An 18,842-nucleotide genomic window follows, 5' to 3' on the forward strand; every position below is an offset into this window, starting at 1 on the left:
ATCTCGGCTCATGTGGCGTGGCGGTGGGCAGGGCCCGCCCCAGCCCCCCCTGGGAATACATATTTACTCTCTGTTTGAGACGCTTTTTATGGTAACCCCTCTGGGAATAGGAAAGGAATAATACCCGTAAAAATTAGACAAATAGTTTGTCTGTAAAGCGATATCATGTACGCTAATGGTCTGCCGTTCTGCTCTGGAAGGCCGAGCTTGGATAGATAATGATGAGCTCAGCGGAGGCTAGTTTTGACTCTGACTCTGAACACAGCGCTGTGACCTCCACCGGGTCAGATTCATCTGTGGAAGGATCGATGAAGAGATCTCAGGCATCAGGTGGAGTTTACACTGTCTATAAAGTGTGAGATTTGAGGAAAACACCAGCCTCTGTCTTCCTGATCAATAAAACAATGACTTCAGTCTAAGGTCCATTTGACAGAGCACACACACATATACCATGCACCAAGCACTTCATTAGGAACTCCTGTGCAATCTAATGCAATCCAATACAACAGCTCTGCCATAAATTCTACTTTTACAAAGCTTATACATGTGCGGTTTTTGTTGACATTGTCAGAAAGGTGATAATTCCACTTTATGTTTATTATTGAGATTGTAGTGGGTGGTGGTTGTGTACTGGAGTGCAATATATTGAAGTGTCCCTAATATTTTGACCCCCTCATGTATGTTAATAGGGTGGACATATTATACATATACAACATATTAGGAACACATTTCAATGTAATGCATTCCAGTATACTACTACCAACTATGACTTAAATAATAAAGTAGAATTATCAGCTTTCTGTGAATGTATAAGCTTTGTAAAAGAATCGATGGCAGAGCTGTTGTATTAGATTGCAAGGTGTTTCTAATAAAGTGCTCACTGAGTGTACAGAACTACACACATACACATGCTGTACAGACACAGAGATGCACACAATTACAAAATGTCCATAGAGGCCTAGGCTTGATATTCACAGCACTAGAAGAACAAGAATAGACACATAGAACTGTTTATATTCTTTTATAGCCACCTGCATATAGACATAGAGATGTACACACTTAGGCTATTTAAACCAACCCGCCCTCAGAAGAAAAATGACATTATAGGTCTAAAATTCAGCCAGTAGTTAACGACCGATAGTTACATTTACACCATCTAGCAGCCATAGTAATTATGGCCCAGGGAAGTGACACGGTTCAGATGACTTCAATACAAGGTGTCTTTGTGGGGGGGTGGCTAGATAGTTAAGTCAGATGGATGGCAGAAAGGCAAAAGGTGTTTCCATCTGCAGAAAGGTTACCTATCTTTAAGGAAGAATAAACCACATTTCAAGTGATCATTTTAATCCAAGCCATGATCTTTCCCTAACCCTAACCAAGTGGTTTTTGAACCTAAGTCTAACCAGAACTTAACCACAGCATTGTCACGCCATAAAAAAAAAATTTAACAGTGATTTGTAACGGTTTTGGAATGTGGCATATTAATGTTACACTCCCATAAGCTGTAAAAAAAAAATGTGGACCTAGTCACCATAACGTCACTCACTGGATTGTAGACTACCGTTTTTAAAGCCTAAAGTTTAGCAATTTGACCATCACCATCTTTGATTTTTGGAGCCAGAAGTGAAGTATATTTGGACGAGAGGGTGGAGCTGACCCTAGTGCTAGTTACTAGCTTGATCAACATAGTGCATTTACAGTCTATGGTTAACTGTGATAATACTAAAGCGAATGCTAATTTTCACTAGCAAAAAAAAAAGGCCTAAAACCATTAAAACTTAATGTACTTATGCAAAAAATGAACATCCAACTCCTTAAAGGGTCTTTTAGTACAACCATATGCTGAGCAAGATGTTTTTTAGACGACCAAAATGTCACAATTAACTTTCATTAACTGAAAACACACTGTGAAATAGCGGCAGCTTCATCTACACTCTGTGAATCTGGGGTGACGCCATGGTAACGTTACATAATCAACAGTGTAGCGACTTGTCAATCACAACGTAGCCACGCCCTAAAGCATACGCTGCTTTATCTTCTATATTACTTCAAATGGGAAAGTGTTTACTGAGGTGATAAATTAAGTGAGAAGTAGGGTCATTTTCTCATAGACTTCCATACAATCGGACTTCTTTTTGCAACCAGTGGAGTCGCCCCCTGGTGACCATTAGAAATAATGCAGGTTTAAGGCGCTGCCGCGGCTTCACTTATCAGACCCGGAGCTACCCGCTTGTATGCTCCGATAGATTGTTATGAAAATGCCATCCGTCCTATAGAGGGTGCTGAAAACACTGTTGTTTTGGGAGTCATTGGAAAGAGACCTGTTGTTTCGGTATAAGGACGTGTTGATTTAAATGCATGTACAGACTGAAACACAAATATAGAAACACACACACACACTCTCTCTGCCTCTGACCCGATTGCTGTAATGAAGTGCTTTTGATAAGTGTAATGATTGTCCAGGCAAAGCCAAGGGAACATCTGAGCGCAGCAAACGTGTAGTAATACATCAGGTCTGACATTTGTAGCACTGTTAGGAACTCATAAAAAAGATGACTGTACTTTTTTTTTTTCCTCCTTTCAGACCTAAGTGCCATCTGGGAGTGCTCATTTCTTTACTCTCTAAAGCCAGACACGTGTTGCTGCTTGCGCTGCCAGGCAACAACATTTTATACCCTTTTAAAGAAGGCACAGGAAGGAAGGTGTGCTCCTGCACTTGGATTTGAGATAAATTCAGGATGATTGCAAAGCCCCGCAGTAGAGCTGAAGGAAACAAATATCCACGTAACCACTCCAAAAACTCAGAGGGTACAGTCACACACGGTTGCTCAGCTACAGTACATTATGCTCACTCTTTGCTCCATGTCTGGGTTTAGTCTATTTTTCGAAACACTTGTAGTACTCCTCTCCTCGAGCTTTCACATAAAGAAAACAAGGCCATGTATTGAGCAGCATATTCCAGACATTTTCAACTCTTTGTCGAGGAGAGGCTATAAAATGGAAGCTGATTTAAAGGAGTGTCCCTTTACCCTTGAAGCTGAGATTGGAACTGAACAAAGAGTGACATCAAATATTCATCTGGTAGGGGAACTGATTTGGCTCACTTTGGCTACAATTTTGGTTTGAAGATGTGTGTCATGCCAAAAGATAAGCTCTCCCTCCCTGTCCCTGTCTTGACTGTTGCCTTCAGCTAGGAGACAAATGTTTCTGAGCAAAAACAGATTCTTGGAAGGTTTTTAATATTCCTGGCGATGTTTCTGTGGTTACACTGGGATATGGGCAGTAATTGCCGGACTTGATGGGTTATGTCTCCTCCCTAAAGTCTCATCCTGAGTCAGCCTTGATATTTGTTCTCCACAGAGGAGAAGTTTGAATACAAGTTTGTTGATGAGGAAAAAACGGTGAGACAAAAGTAGAATGTCAGTGACGTTTAAGTTATTAAGCAGTCAGAATGATTAGCTATTTGTTTGGGCAGTTAAGATTAGATTTGTTCTCCAGGCTCTTGTTGGATTTCCATTTGGTTTTGTTTCACAATTTGTCATAACCACAGCTGACCAACTGGGCAGGACTGATGGATGTCCACATGTGAATACGTCGTGGCTTTAGCATCACAGAAACGCTGTAAAAATCTGATCTGTATGGAGTGATCTTTGTGATTCCTCATGGGGAGACTTTCTGTAGTGTCTTTTTGTCAAAAGTTGCAAATCCAGAAGCTGTAAACCGAAGGAGTAGAGAGCTATACTTGGCCAGTGATGCTTTCTTCCATCACCTTGGGAATCTTTATCTCCGTCTTTGCCTCCCTCAAACTCGCTCCTCTTCTTTCCCGCCCACGCTTTTCTCTATTTTCCTATTCACCGTCTTTTTCCCAGGTGGATGGCGCTTCTCATTTTCACATTCATCATCATCACATTCAAGCAAGCAGTGATTACAACCGAACCGCTCACCTGAACCCAAGGGAAAATCTGCACACAGCGATTGGCTGCGGATGGTCAGACAAGGGCAGCAGCTGTGTTGCTAAGGCCTCTCTGTTTAGTCTTTTCATTAACCAATCACCTGTGAGCTTTCTCTGAGTGTCTCTGGTAAACCTGTTAATGGAGTTTATCTTAACTATTTCAACCAGTGCATCCCTCCAGAGCTTTTGTTTTGCATATGCATCGTTTTCATGCTTTAACCATGCATTAAAGCCGGCCCGTCGGGAGAGAGCTATCACTGAATTCTGTAAGAATTAACAGGCTCGCCCCCCCGTGGACTCTCATATGCGATGGACTGTTTTCAAGCTCCGGGGGGGCTGGCTGGTGAATAATTTAATACCGGACTGGTTTGTATTCTTGGGATTTGATGCATACCACCACATCACTGATGTCAGAACAGAGGATGCAATGGCAGTTGGTGAGAACAGGCAGCATATGTTGATTAAATAATTAACCTGATATGTTCATATGCAGATGTGTCTCACAGTGTGCAGAACTGTGAAAGTATGTAAAGAAAGTTGAATCACTAAATAAATCTGTAGGACTCAATTTAGTTTTAACAAAAGTGCTGGAAACACAGTAGGATAAGATTCTATTCTTGCTAGATTGACACATATTCATATGGAATAAATATTCCCATATGTCAGTACTCTTGGTAATGGACTTTGACAAAAATCAGTGTCCATCTGAGACAGCAGCATGAAGCCAGTCATAAAGATTTGAAATTTGTTCAACATAAATCATTATCTTGGTGCTGTAGATGTCTCATTATTTCTGTCCTTAAAAAAGTGTAATTTTCTGTCTGTTTTTGAGTAAAGCAGGATTTAGGTTTTTCTATTTGGTGTTGCAGTACTTGTGTACAGTGGATATGGAGGCTCTGCAGCCACGTTGTCCTGTCGTAGTTGACATGCATGCTCTTCATAAGTGTCTACACACATCAGGGTGGCTATGTGACGACTGCAAGAACTATGATTCATCAATTTTGTCATTGTTGTATTTTCTTCCCACGTGATTTCTGATGCCGGCAGTGTTAATTAGTGAACATCATGCATTTTGTGACTCTAAAACTATTTCAAGTGTATATCTTCTCCTTGCTATGAACACCATGATCATCACTGTCCATCACACAAGGTGAGTTTTGTGGTGGCGCAATGACAATCAACAGGTTGAATTCTATATACGCTGAACTATAAACTAGCTCATACACCGTACACATCTATGGCGCAGCTGGTTTTGAAACATTACAAACACTGTTATCCAGTGTAATATTAAGTAGACCAAGATGCAGGCTGTAATCTGTGGCCACAGAAGGATCATGTAAAAGACAAGTCGAAGGATAATTGAGAATAAAACCTTGATAATAGGGGATAACCTGACTCATACGCATGACATCCTCTTTAAATCTTTAGATCTCAAGATCCAAATAGCAACAGACAAGTCAAATTATTTCCTCATGAGTCTGAGTCAGGACTGTGATTCATATTGACCTCCATAACCTCTGACAAATTGGAGTCAGTGTAAATGCCAACATTTCCTAGTATTTCTTAGTTGAGTTTTAAAAATATTAAAGATTAAAGTACAATGTTACTTTGCACTTTGGTGGTTAAAACTACTAAATAGCTGCTGACCAGATTGCTTTGAAGTTTGTCAGAATGCTAAATCTCAAATAATGGCTGTCTTTCAAGGACGTTTTATAAAGATCACTAATTTTCAACTGATACACAGGAAATAATCCAAAATGTTTTGAGGACATTGTCATGAAATTCAAGTGAACATACACTCTATGAGCTCTCCTCAAGTGCCACCTTCAGGCCAAAATGTCAGCACTGTATTCAATGGGTCTCACATTGCCATTTACTGAGCACACCGATGATCTCTTCACTTCAGCACAACCATAGAACAGCCTAACCCTTGTTCTACTACAAAACTGTCACTATATTGTATTGGATGGAGCAATACTTTCATATTGTGGGGTGTAATCAAGTTAGCAGCCTCTTGGGTCTGCTGGCAGGGCTTCAAACTTTCAGACTTGTTCGATAAAATCTTGCTTATTTTGGCAGAACATCCCTACCATGCTTTACATAGACGATAGAAGCCAGAAAGGAGTCTCGCTAGATTGACACGTCTTCATACAAATCTTCCTACATGTCAGTAGTCTTGGTAATGGTGTGGTGACATCCTCAGAGAACTCCCCCACCCCAACCCTTCACACACACACACACACACACACTTGGCTCGAGATGATATGTCAGCAGCTCATTCCATGAGGAATTAGTGGGTTGAGACCACTGAATAAAGTCGGAGGGAAAACATGTCAAAACAGGACAGCGTCACAAGCGTGGCATTCACGGAAACAAGCCTCAGAGGCAAGTGATGAGAGCGGTGATGTCCAGGTCAGAGAGCGAACGAGGGAGAGTAAGATAAAGAGAAAAGGGAGCAAGAGAGAGAGAGAGAGAGAGAGAGAGAGAGATGCCAGAGAGAGGAGAACAAAATGACACCAACTAAAGACTGCGGGAGACAGAAAGGAACAAGATGGGCAAGAATGGAAAAACTGAGTCAGGGAGAAGAATAAGAGTCCAGGCAGAGAGAGAAGTGAACCCCGTGACACTGCTGGGAAGCCGGCGAGCCGCTCAACGCGCGCCCAGCATCAGTACAGCCTCACACATACAGCCTGTTCACAGGGCGATGCTATCTTGAAACAGAATCACAGCCGAGTGGGGAAGCCACACGTCCTCATCTGTCCTTGCAAGCAGTTGTTTGACGGCCTCTGAGGCACTGAATCCCAACGCTGACGTTCTCGAAGAGTTTCTGATGTTCACTTTCCCGTCAAAGCACAAAGACACAGTTTTTCAAGCTGTATACGTGTGAGGTCATCAGCTCATCTTTGTGATGCTCTGAGACTTTAATACTAAATTCCAGTCTCCACACCATATCTTTAACATGTCTCTGTCTGATGTCGGTTTGTATACATGAAGGTTCTGAAAATGTGCACGCTTTGATTGATGGTTACGGATTGTCGAGCGCCCACAGATACATTTCCAGTACATCTCAGTTTAGCCTAATATTTCTACAGTTGAAAAGAAAATGTACACTGCTTACTTTTGATTTGGGTTTCAAAAATGACATGTATATACTCTGGTGCAAATTACTTGGACTTAAATAAACTGGTCTTGACCTCAAATTTCTTGGTGGCTTTTGCTATAATTGCCAAGTCGCCTTCATACTGACATATGAATAAACAGACTGGGAATTAGAGACAAATATTTCTAAAAAAAATACAAAACAAAGACTCCATCATTTATCTTAAGACTGCTAGATCTACATCAAAATTTTCCCAAAGTCACCAAAAGTTATTTATCCGTACATAAATTAGACATTAACTGCAAGAAAGCGTGCATATTTTAGAGTTTAGAACATTAATACACATTAGTAAAAGATGCTGAATCTGGTGTTCATTCCCAAAGCACAGCCTGGAGCTATTTTGTCACTCGTGCATGGAATGTGCCTTGTTCCTTCCTCATTAGTGGCATTTGGGGTTTAGTTGAAGGGTCTGTTTTCAGTTCAGCAAACTAGAAATATAGTGTGTTTAAACCTACCATGAATCTTGTATCAGAAGGAATTTCATTGGCATATCTAGTTCAAATCAAAATCTCGGTACAGTGGTAAATCATGGGCTACTGTCTTAATTTTAAACCCTGACATTATTCACTTGAAACAATGAAATTTAAAACCCCATATGGAATCAATTTTTTATACTCAAAACATCACAAATAACAGTTTTTTTGTTTTTGTAAGCAACTGATTTCCTCCCACGTTTGTTCTAAGATCAAAATTCATGTATGTTGGCTCTGGCCCATTTTGTCAAAACTTAGCCTACACTACCCAGGTGACTTACACAACTCTGAAATGTGTCAAACCAAGCGGCACCACCTGCTAAATCCTGGGGTATTATCAGGAGAGCGTGACTCCCCCTGGCAGAGGTAATGGCATGCTCTCCTTATTGTACGCTTCATGTTTCTGAGATGAGATTGCTACCACTGTTGGCTCAAGTTTCCACATTGATCGTACAGCCACCAAGATCGAGCTGCATTAAATCTATTAGGACCCTGTCTTAAATCACACAGCTTTTTGGACGTGGTTACAGTCAGGTTGGGAATTCAGATGGATTGCGGTGCGTTTGAGCGCATGCATGTGTATGTCTGCTGTAAACCACCGCTGAAATCCTTTCTACATGATGTGAGGGTCTTTCACAGTCCAGTATCCTGAAATATCACCTTGTCGTAAAAGGCGACGGGGGCCACAAACAGGGTGCAAGGTGTTCAAATGGAATCCCATTATCCCTGCACGGGGAGCAACATGCTGTGAATAAGGGATCTACGTCGTAGCGGATAGTGTAAGCTATATAAATGGTAATCGTCTCATAAGTTGAGACCCGCGCTGAGTCTCCGACCGCAGTCAAAGTGTAGAATGTGTCTCGTGACACACAGAAATGGATTCATAGAGCTATCAGGAAACAAAGGCGATGTGACAGCTTGAAACGGCTCAGCTGAACTATAAAAATGAATTGAATATTAACTACAGCAGTTGGTTGATGCCTTTAAGAGTATCCTTGATGTCCAGTACCTATATTCAGCACCAGCAGGAACTGAACCCTAACTAGTAATAGTGTCGGAGCTACAAAGGGAAACACTTGACATCACAGCGAATTAGGTCTTTAAGCATCTTTGCATAGTGCTCTTCTCTACTATTCTGACTGATGATTTGATTTGTATGGAGGTGGTGTTGTTCTCAGCCTGTGCGCACGGCTGAGTTTTTGCATGCATATGTTGACGCTCGATGTTTCATACATTATGCATGCTCAATTCACAGCATGTTGGCATGTAATGATGTACCCCTTGAGTGGTGTTGTAGGATCTTATGAAGAAACAAGCTGTAAGCCATAACAATGCCTGTGCGAGCGCACCTGTATACATGCGAGTGCATCTGGATTGTATCCAAACAGATTTTCTTAGATCTCGTCTGTAGCTGCGAGGGTTAACCTGGAGCGCATGAGGTGTGCTGTATTATTCTGTTGCACTAGTGTGTCTGCATCAACATTCAGCTTGTATGATGCCCCCCTGCACCTTTTAATGGCAGATAACAAGATTATCACAACAGCTGGGTTCCTAAGAGAGGCCACAGTGCCGGGGAGGTTGTGAGACACAGCCGCACACTCATGACTGATGCAGGCTTGTACACCAGCCACATGACAGAACGCAGGATCAGTCTCAGGTTTATTCCTTCGGTGCATCAAATCATACAGGTCCATGTCCGTATCCTGTGGGTGCTACTTGTAAGTGCTAAAATTCAAGAATGATTTATCTCGAGTGTGGTTAGATTGTTTAAATTGCAGTTGGAATGAGGAAGTATGTAGCGGCTTTGTATTCTGCACTGAATCAAGCTTTTGGCTCTTACTCTGGTTTTATTAAACACTGTTTGTCTGTGTGATATATAATTTGGTGATTGCCGTCAGTAAGAATTGAACTGAAGTTACTGAGCCGGTCGCTTGTCTTCCAAATGGGATCATCCTGATAGATTTCCAATAAAGCGAGGATGACACATGTTCCTCATCTGTTAATTTCATCTCATCTAAGATTCATCTGTAGAAATATATACAAACTGTCAGTCTTTCATTCTTACGCCTTTTAACTTGTTGGGTCTGGCAAGAGGAGCGTCATGTTACTGATGTTTCATTTCCGTATCAACAGGATTTGATTAGACAATGTAATAAATGTGCTGTGATGTTGTCAAGGGGATCACATATTGGGCTCCAAAAAGATCAAACAATAAACAAAAATGATTTAGATTATCTTCACTTGTGCGGTTCGTGTCGGCATTATATTTACAGGTGCTGCACAGAGCCTCATGATTATGTTCACACATACTTAATTCCTGCACATTAATAAGTTATTCTGCACTCCAAATTTTACTTCATAATCATGAATACATTAATACAGAGAGAGTTGTTGCCCTATCTGTCGGTTAGATCTGTAAATTTGTGGAAAAATATGGTATTTTGCCATCACACAATTCATACGCAGAGGACAAGAAACTTATTTTCAAGCCAAATAAAGCAAACAACACAACAGTATTTTGGTATTTAGACAATCTTGTTGCATCTTCGCTGTATCAGTCATGCCACTACGGTATGACTCAAGAGAAAGGGAGGATTGGGATGAGGAGTACAGCTGATTCAGTCAGGATTTCCCCTGGTGCCTTCTCTCCAGCGACAGATGTGGTCATCATACAAAGGGATGGTGTTTGCATTGTTGCTGGTGTGTACTGTAGTAGTTCTACTGTCCTTGTACACCTCAGGCTTTAGTCCATGGCAGTAATTGAATATGACTCATAGGCTTTGGCCAGTCCTCAGCAAAGAGAGTCCTGACGAGCCGCAGAGAGCTCATGCTGTAGATTTATTATGTCTGGAGGAGGAAGGTGGCTAGTATAACTCTATAAAATTAGCCGGATAAAGATTACTGTGCCAAACATCCTCACACTCCCTTCCACACTGAGTCATCTTTAAACAGTGATGATTAAGTACACGTAACCTGGTAAAATTAGCTGACGCTGACCTTTAAATAACTGTTAGCTTGTAAATCATTCTTTGAAAGACATCTTAATAGAGTTGTTATGATGCTTCTTAGTTGTTTTTGACCTTCCTTTTATGTATGTTTCTTACCTTATCATTACTGCAGTCTGTTGTTGTATCATGTGACGTGTACTTTACTGTAGCTAAACATGAAACCTGATCTTATCCTGCATTCTGCAACACCTCAGAAGACACTGTCCTGAATGCTATACCTCCATCCATTCTCAATATCCACTCATCCTGTGCAGGGTCACAGGGGCGGGAACCTATCCCAGCATGCATTGTACTAGAAGTAGAGTACACACAGACAGGGGGAACACACTTAGAGAAAGACATTTTCTTCCCAGAGACCTTAGGTGAATTGGAAACCTTAGAAAAAATGTGGTTAGATGAGAACATCCTCTGGGAGGAAACCAACATAGCAACTCTTCACTGAAAGGCCCTAGCTGGCAGGGTCAGGTTCAGAATCAGGACCATCCTGCTGTTAGATGAATGTGTTAACCTTGAATGCACTACACTAGAAGCAAATAGGTGAACTGTAGAGAGTTTACTGTCTTCTATCCTGCTAGTCCTTCTACTTTCAAAGTTTCTCTCCATGATGGAACCTAAAAGCATACAGGACATTGTTAAACTGCTGCAATCACAGTCTGTGTATGCTCTGGAAAACACTGAAATAATCAGTAATTAAATTTTTTCTGTCCTTGCTGTGCACTTAGAAACCTGTCATTCCTGTGTCAACATTCTGATGAAAACACAATTATAAGAAAGGCACAAGATCTCCGTTGTCGTCGTCTGTTGTGACACTGAATCGCTGTATGGTGCTTTTACATGCCATCTGCCAAAACATGTACCTGCACATGAAATAAACACATGGGAGAAGTGACAGGAAGGTAAAGAAATACACCGGCTCCCATTGACAGTCTGACAGCTGAAGAATGGCTCCGATATTGACTTTGAGTGGCTCATTGTGAGAAAGTGAAGGCAACAGATTGGTCCTGATGTTACAAAAGCACAACCTTTTTTTCTACTACCTGCTTTGTGTTGTGACATTTTGGGTGATGGCATTTCTTTGTTGGAAAATGAGACTCACTTGAACCTGTTATAAGGCACAGAAGGGCTCAACTATTGTCACTATTTCTTGTTTTGAGAGCATTTTTGGGGGCATTTTTTTTTTATCTAGCATAGCACATCATGTATCTTTTTACAACTGAACAATCAGGATACTCCAACATCATATTTACTTATTATCAGATAGGTTGGCTGAAAGTATAAATACATTTACATTATTGCGGTTATGTCCAGTTTTAGGGTAATTGTACTTGAGTATTTAAATTTGGGCTAGGTTACACTTAAATAAGATCCATCCCAACCAACTACTATAATAAAATTCAGCTTACATATTAGTGCATCAGTTATGACAATTTGGTAAAACAATTTGATAATAAGACACTGCGGCCACTCTGCGTTTACTCTTACTTTAGATGCAATTGGCTTCTTATACCTCTGTACTTGTACTTTTATTTCTAACTAAGTAATTTAACATTCTGGTATTGCTTCTTTTGGAACCGAACACGACTTCCACCACTGGAAGGTTTTCTATTATCAGGTTGGCTTCAGCTGGATGGATTCAACATGTTTGCACAAACAGCACAGCTCTTGGTCCATGACTACCTGCTGCAGGGTGTCTTGGCTATAATAAGCAGCACATCTGAAGCTCCGAGCCTCCCTTCACACACTTCACACAGCAGCAGTGTGAAGAGCTCCTCTTGCCCTCTGATTGATGGGGTATTTCTGCTCTGTTTTCTGATTGCAGTGAAGCATCTGCTCTATTCAAAACCATGACGGCCAGTTAGCTTTCAAGAAGGAAGTGCGTGGGTTGTTGTGATGCATTCATGTATAGATCTAACAGAGTTGACTACGTGCACATACGTGTACAGTACACGTGTGTGACTCAACTCGTCAACAGTATATCTTGCATAAGTCCCCAAAGAAAGCAAACGGAAATCTTATTATGTGGTTTAGTGGCAGTTAAGATGGCCAGGAAGGGATAAAATGGAGAGAAGATTAAGACATAAAGTTATGTGTCAAAATCCTGTGACATTGGGAAAAGTGTTTGTGTAGTCTCGACCAGAAGATGGGAGAAAATGCACAGTTTGACAGTGTTTGGGTCACTGTGTCTTTCTTTCCCAGGGCGGTTCCTGTGGTCACTCCTCTCATTTTGCAGAACCCCACTGCGCCATGGGAAGAGCCCTCAAGGTCACAACAAACAAGGCCCGCGCACAACCACATAATAAGCATTTCCTCCGCAACATGGCCAACTGATCACAGAGACCAGAGCTTGGCCTTGGATGAAAACGCTCTTTCTGCCCCTTCAGATAAACATGCTGTCTGAAGGAAAACGATGTTTCTCATCTCCAATTCCGGTGTTATTTGTGGGCCTCTTGGCCAGGGGATACTGTGGTTGTGTTCAGTCACTTTGACAAGATGATGCTGTGGATTGCTTTGGAAAGAGCCAAAGCAAAGCATTTAGTGTTATAATAATTTATTCAGTAATGAATATAAGATCATTAGAGAGGAGAAAGTGAGTTTTCAGAAGTGATTTATAGCCTGATTTTCATTGAATCAGCTTAAGCTGGTCTTGGGGAGTTCCTGTATGGATTTAGACAGATTAGGGTGGAGAAAGCAGATACCTCACTCCCCTTAGTCTTTCCTTGTTCATTTCACTGAGACATGAATAAAGCTGAGAGGGATACAGAGCATGAAAGACATACAGTAGTATTAGTTTTTGATTTAATCTTCAGCTACCTCAGGGACATGTGTGGGACCTGAGGTGGGTGTGTTAACCAGGGAATGCAAGAAACGGTTCTTCTGAAAACAGCTCAACAACAGTTAGAGAACCCTTGTCCAGATCTTGTTGCTCTGCTGCAGCCTGGTTGAGTAAAGAACATAAACTCTTATCTTATCTGCTTCTCTTGATAAGGAGTGAAATTTTTTTGCAGGCTGACTATTAAGCATAAGCCTCTCTGAACCTTTTTTTGCATTTTTTTAACTCTTCATATTGTAGTTTTGTCAGGACAGATCAGGGTCAATGTGCAGAGTCTTAGATACATGAAGATACTTTTACATGTAACATCCAGCCATATTAAACACTAATAGGTTCTATGTATCTAGTCATTACTTGTAGCCTCTATTATATGACAGTAGCTTTGACATTGCCATATCTTATGAAAATTGAGACCACATTTTCCAAAAACTCATTCATGATAACAAGAGGAATGTGTTCAGCAGTGCTGACAGGAATAGTTGGACATTTTCAGAAGCCCTTATTTGCTTTCTTGCCAAGAGTTAGATGAAAAGATTGATACCTCTCCTGTACGCTAAATATGAATCGACTGCCAGCACCCAGTTATCTTAGCTTAGCATAAAGAGTGGAAACAAGGGGAAATAGTTAGCCTAGCTTTGTCTAAAGCTAAGCAAATCCCACAACCAGCACCTCTAAAGCTCACTAATTAACACATCATGTCTTTGTTTAATCTGTACATAAAACACTTTTGGACATGCATCTTGGACTATTTGCCGTTGCAAGAATCTCTGTAAGCCTCGGCTTATTTTACTCTGGAAGGAGAGACAAACACTTCCTTTATTGTGCTATAAAATAATCAGCAGGTTGACCTGATGGCTCATAATGTAAAATGTAGCGTAAAAGCTGCCAAAGGCTGCCAGTTTCTTTGATGGCAATGGTTTTGTTTAATTATGGTAATCATCCTAATGTCTCCACATGAGTATGGTGATTTATTTATTGTACATAATAGTGGTGAGCATAAGAATTGAGTCCATGTAGGCTATGTTTTAGATGTAATTCCAGTGGGGAACAAGATGAAAACAAAGGTCTGTGCTGGTATAGAATTAGCTTTGAATGTAATGAAAAACCTTTTCCAGTGTGTAATTTTCTTTGCCAGCCTGGGTTTCTATACCTGCTTATTTAGGAGGCAACCCTGAGGACCTTTTTGAGAGAGCTCAGGCTTGCAATTTGAAAATTGCTCTGGTTCATGGTTCTCATAGAAATCAACTCCATGACCCGTTTGACTCTCTTTGTCCTAGGTTTATGCTGTGATGTGGAACATTATCACCTGAAACATTTACAACTAGATAAAGAACTTTTACGTTCAACACATACAGTAAAGGCAACGCCAACATTCATCACCTGCTGGCTCGCCTGCAAAGCAGCTACAGAGTTGTTTTATTTCAGTGAGAAGTTGTAGTCTTCTATCTGCTATTAGCATTTTTAAATGTTGCATGAATTATGGATTCAGCTCTGTTTACTCCCTTTTAAGACGGTCCAGGCTGCGGGAGATGAAGTGCAGAGTAATTGAAAAATTAGAATTGTTTAATGCTCCTGTAAAATCATGGAAATGAGGGTGTGAAAGGTTAGCTTACGTGTTAGTGAGGAGAAGGAAACACAATAAGGCAAATTGATCACAGGCCAGAGTGAATATTGAATATCAGAGAAAGGTCTTTGATAAAGAAGAGACTGAAGCAGACGGAACCAACTGACAATAGAACAACAAATCCAGTAGATAATCAGCTTGACCGGAGGGGAACTGTGATCATATGAAAACCATGGAAAATTAAAGACGCTCCCTTTGTTTTTCATAGCCCATGTAATCAGATCCACCATGCTGCTTTCTGTTTATTCTTTACTCTGTGATATTGTCATTTGAATCTCATTGTTCTGTTACCCAGGGGAACCTAACGCCTCAGTTGGAAGTGTTAATTGGATGTGATTTTCTAATTTAGCCCCTGCGCCATGTTGGCTGCCTCTTAGCGGCGTTATTATTTTCATAGTGTGTGGATGTCCTGTGAACTGTCCCCATGACCTCAACTTCAGAATCACTTAATGAGGTGGACCGTTATCACTTTCACTGTTCTTCATATGATTAAATATTAATCCTGACAGCGGTAACTGTTTGAACCCAGCGTTCGTCTTGCATACTGTAGACACAGCGATGTTGTGAAAGAAATCTCTTCAGTTGCAACAGTAGATAATAAAACTGTGACTTTTACATTTTGAACTTAAGCTTCTTCCAGTGTTCAAGTTTTACTGCAGCACTGTCAGACCTTGTCCAAACTAAATCAGCTGAATCTAAAAGGTCATATTTTTGGCTTCTCATCCACACTGAGCCAGTATGAATGAAGTCAATGAAAATGCCAGCCTCATGTGTTAGTACGGACGCGGGAAGCTTTAGTTAAGAAGACAACTTTCTTGCCTCCAACTGTTTGTGAATGGTCATTTTAAATGTCATCACACAGCAATGCTATTAACCTGTAGTAATCTTTATTTGTCAGCGGACTTCATGATCTCAAAATAGTGATGTAATTGGCATCTCAGTGGAGCAGCACAAGAGTTATTTTCCTTGTTATCATTTGTGGCATTCATAAGCTGCTGTCAAATCACTATTTTATACTCTGTCAATTGTCTGACAGCAGAAACTAAAAACATGCAAATGAGAACCACAAAATTATGAGTTTGGCCATATTGAAACACAGAATAAGAGCAAGAGAGGGCAGAACAGAGGCTTAACCATATGAAACAGGGCTGTGTCTGTCCCATTGCCGACCAAACATTGCACAATTTTGTTGTGTGCTGACCAAACCAGAGACAAAGAGATTTAGCTGTTTTCCTCTCATTTCTGTTTCACTGTGGATTAAGCTCTAAAAGAAAATGACTTAAAAACACCCGTGTGGATGCACGCCGTTTTCAGCGTTTCAGACTTATCTGAATTAGTGCGGACGTAGTCTTAGTCCTTGACCTTGAGACCTCCTGGGATTATGTCCTACCAGTTATATCCTCCCTCATTCCCGCGCTTTTCCTCTCTTCCAGCCTGAGCACAGTGTAAAGTTTTTGCTTTCAACATCAAATCCCACAATAGCCCACATTTCAGTACAATGTAAATTTGTAGGCTTTGGTACACACACAGGAATCCTGACTACACTGCAGTTGATAGTAAAAGCTTTCATTTATTTCTTTATTTAGAATTCTGCTTTGTGGACATGCTGTAGGCAAAACTATGAGGTTTTTTTTACTCTGATCATTTAAAATGCATCATTTAAATGCAGTCTGAAAGACATCAACCATAATTATGTCAAAGAAAATGAAAACGCTCAAAGAATGATTTGGTCTAATTTTTTGGTGACCCTGCACTGTTGGTTTTTCAAGGGTGAGCGCTTTAATTCACTCAAAGTTTGTTATGGCAACGCATCCCTCTATTGGTCATTTGGGGCCATTTGTCTACAGCTTGGGTTGATCTCCTGCCCTCTCTCTGTTGCTGAGGACCAGGGGCTCACTTCTTTTATGTCACAACTTTCATCAGCCAGGGGCCCGCTAGGGAAGACGTCAAAGGGAGATGATGTGTTAATGTGGAACCTACTGAACCCCAGCTCCGCGTCCTGACGACCAGGACGGAGAACCGCTCATCTACCGGTTAACAAATCCAGCATTCTGACAGGTTGTCCACAGCAACAGATGTGTGTACAGTAATTGCTCTGTGTATTGGCAACCCCGGAGATTGCTCGGCCACTGCTCATCTACCACTAGTAGATGGTGGTTATTCAGATTGAATTGAACCACTTCCCTCGAACAGGCAGTGCCAGTTGGCTTGGAGGAGAATTTGCCTCAGTCAAGCAAGAATGGTCCCTCAGACACTTCCAACATCTGGCTGCATTTTAGTAATCGCTCATTTCTCGAAGTGATGGGAGAGGAAAGCAAGGAGAGGAGAAAAGCATGAGCTGCAATTTTTAAAGGAAACCGCCACTGCATTATGCTGACAACACAGACAGGGTGAGATTAATAAGTGAGCATGATAAAGTGTCATTGAGAGTTCAACAGAGTATAGTGACTTTTCATAAGGCAGACTCCAGGGGAGAAGCGGAAGATGAATGTTCCTTGGAGAATATTTTGAAAAATGACCAGAGCATGGAGACAGCTCCTTGTAAAACCAAAAGAGAAAGTAGAAGATGAGACGTGAGAGAAGAGAAGAAAAGGTGAAATGTGTTTTTTGAGATGAAAACAAAGGAGGAAACTTTTGGAAACGACGTGGATCCCTTTTTTTTGTTTGTCTTTGACAGAAGATGGCGGCAGGAGTTGGAAGTCTATCCCAAAAATGTCTTTCCTGTCCCGCCAGGCTAACAGAGCCTAATAAACTCTGTCGTGATTTTTGGCAAAGAAGAAATTGAAACTGAAATAAAATGGCACACTAACTTTAATATCGAATGGTTTCCACAACAGATGTGCCTTAGGAGATGTAGAGTATCCATCTTGAAAATGACAATGGGCAGCAGTTGTGTGGAAAACAGCTGAGATCCTCTGTCAGTTTTCTTTGTACCCTTCCCAGGTCAATAACCTCTATGTAGATACCAGACCACAATGCCTGAGAGACGATGAAATGGGAAACGCAGGAGGAAGAGCATATTTCAGGTGGCTCTTTCCAACAGTAGAGGAGAGCTGCAGAGGATACATACTGTAGGCAACCTGCTGTGAGAAACATTCTGGAAATAGTTTCCGTTTTTTTTTTTTTTTTTTTTTGATGCCTTGTTTGATGGAATTTAATGGATTACTTTTCCTATAAAGGTGGAACACTTGAGCACAGCCACATGAGACGGAGCTCAGCAGGGAACAAGTTTAACAGAATTATGACTGCCCTCTTGAATTGAACAGATATATACCTTTCACAGCACTTACAGAGGGTCAACTCTAATGAATCACAAAAGCATTTAGCCTCTACGCCATAGCTTGTATGGTGAACAGTACCAACTCTTACCCGAGAACACTCGATAAAGTTGACTGGTTTCTCAGCAGTATACAGTACACAACATAAAACACAATGCTTGGCAGTATAACAAAACCAACCACATGTGGTGACAATAACAACAGAATAATCACAGCTCAACAACCACAGCACTGCATTATTCAACAGATCCCCAACAAAATATGTGCTGAATTGTCCAGTTCACCACATCTCTGAATCGCAAGCCTTTCATTAAACAAAACAATGTATTTTTACATTCCTGTTTCATTCTCATGAGGCCTACCTATGCAAAAAATATATGCACTTTACATAAAACTATCCATCAAATTGCAAATGTCTTTTATAGCGCAGTCGTCGAGCACAGTAATGCAAACATAATGTCTGCGTTGGAATGCAAAGACTGCCGGACTGATAACGAGGATGTTTTCAAATTCATTT

At 41.0% G+C, this 18,842-nt stretch overlaps 1 protein-coding gene across 9 annotated transcripts in view; it reads left to right on the forward strand.

Moving 5' to 3' along the window:
* The window catches only part of nav3 (neuron navigator 3), a 420,425-nt gene that overhangs the window by 106,422 nt on the left and 295,161 nt on the right, over nt 1-18,842 (forward strand). The window lies entirely within an intron of this gene.

Source organism: Thunnus maccoyii, chromosome 23, assembly GCF_910596095.1.
Source record: "Thunnus maccoyii chromosome 23, fThuMac1.1, whole genome shotgun sequence".
Classification (NCBI taxonomy): domain Eukaryota; kingdom Metazoa; phylum Chordata; class Actinopteri; order Scombriformes; family Scombridae; genus Thunnus; species Thunnus maccoyii.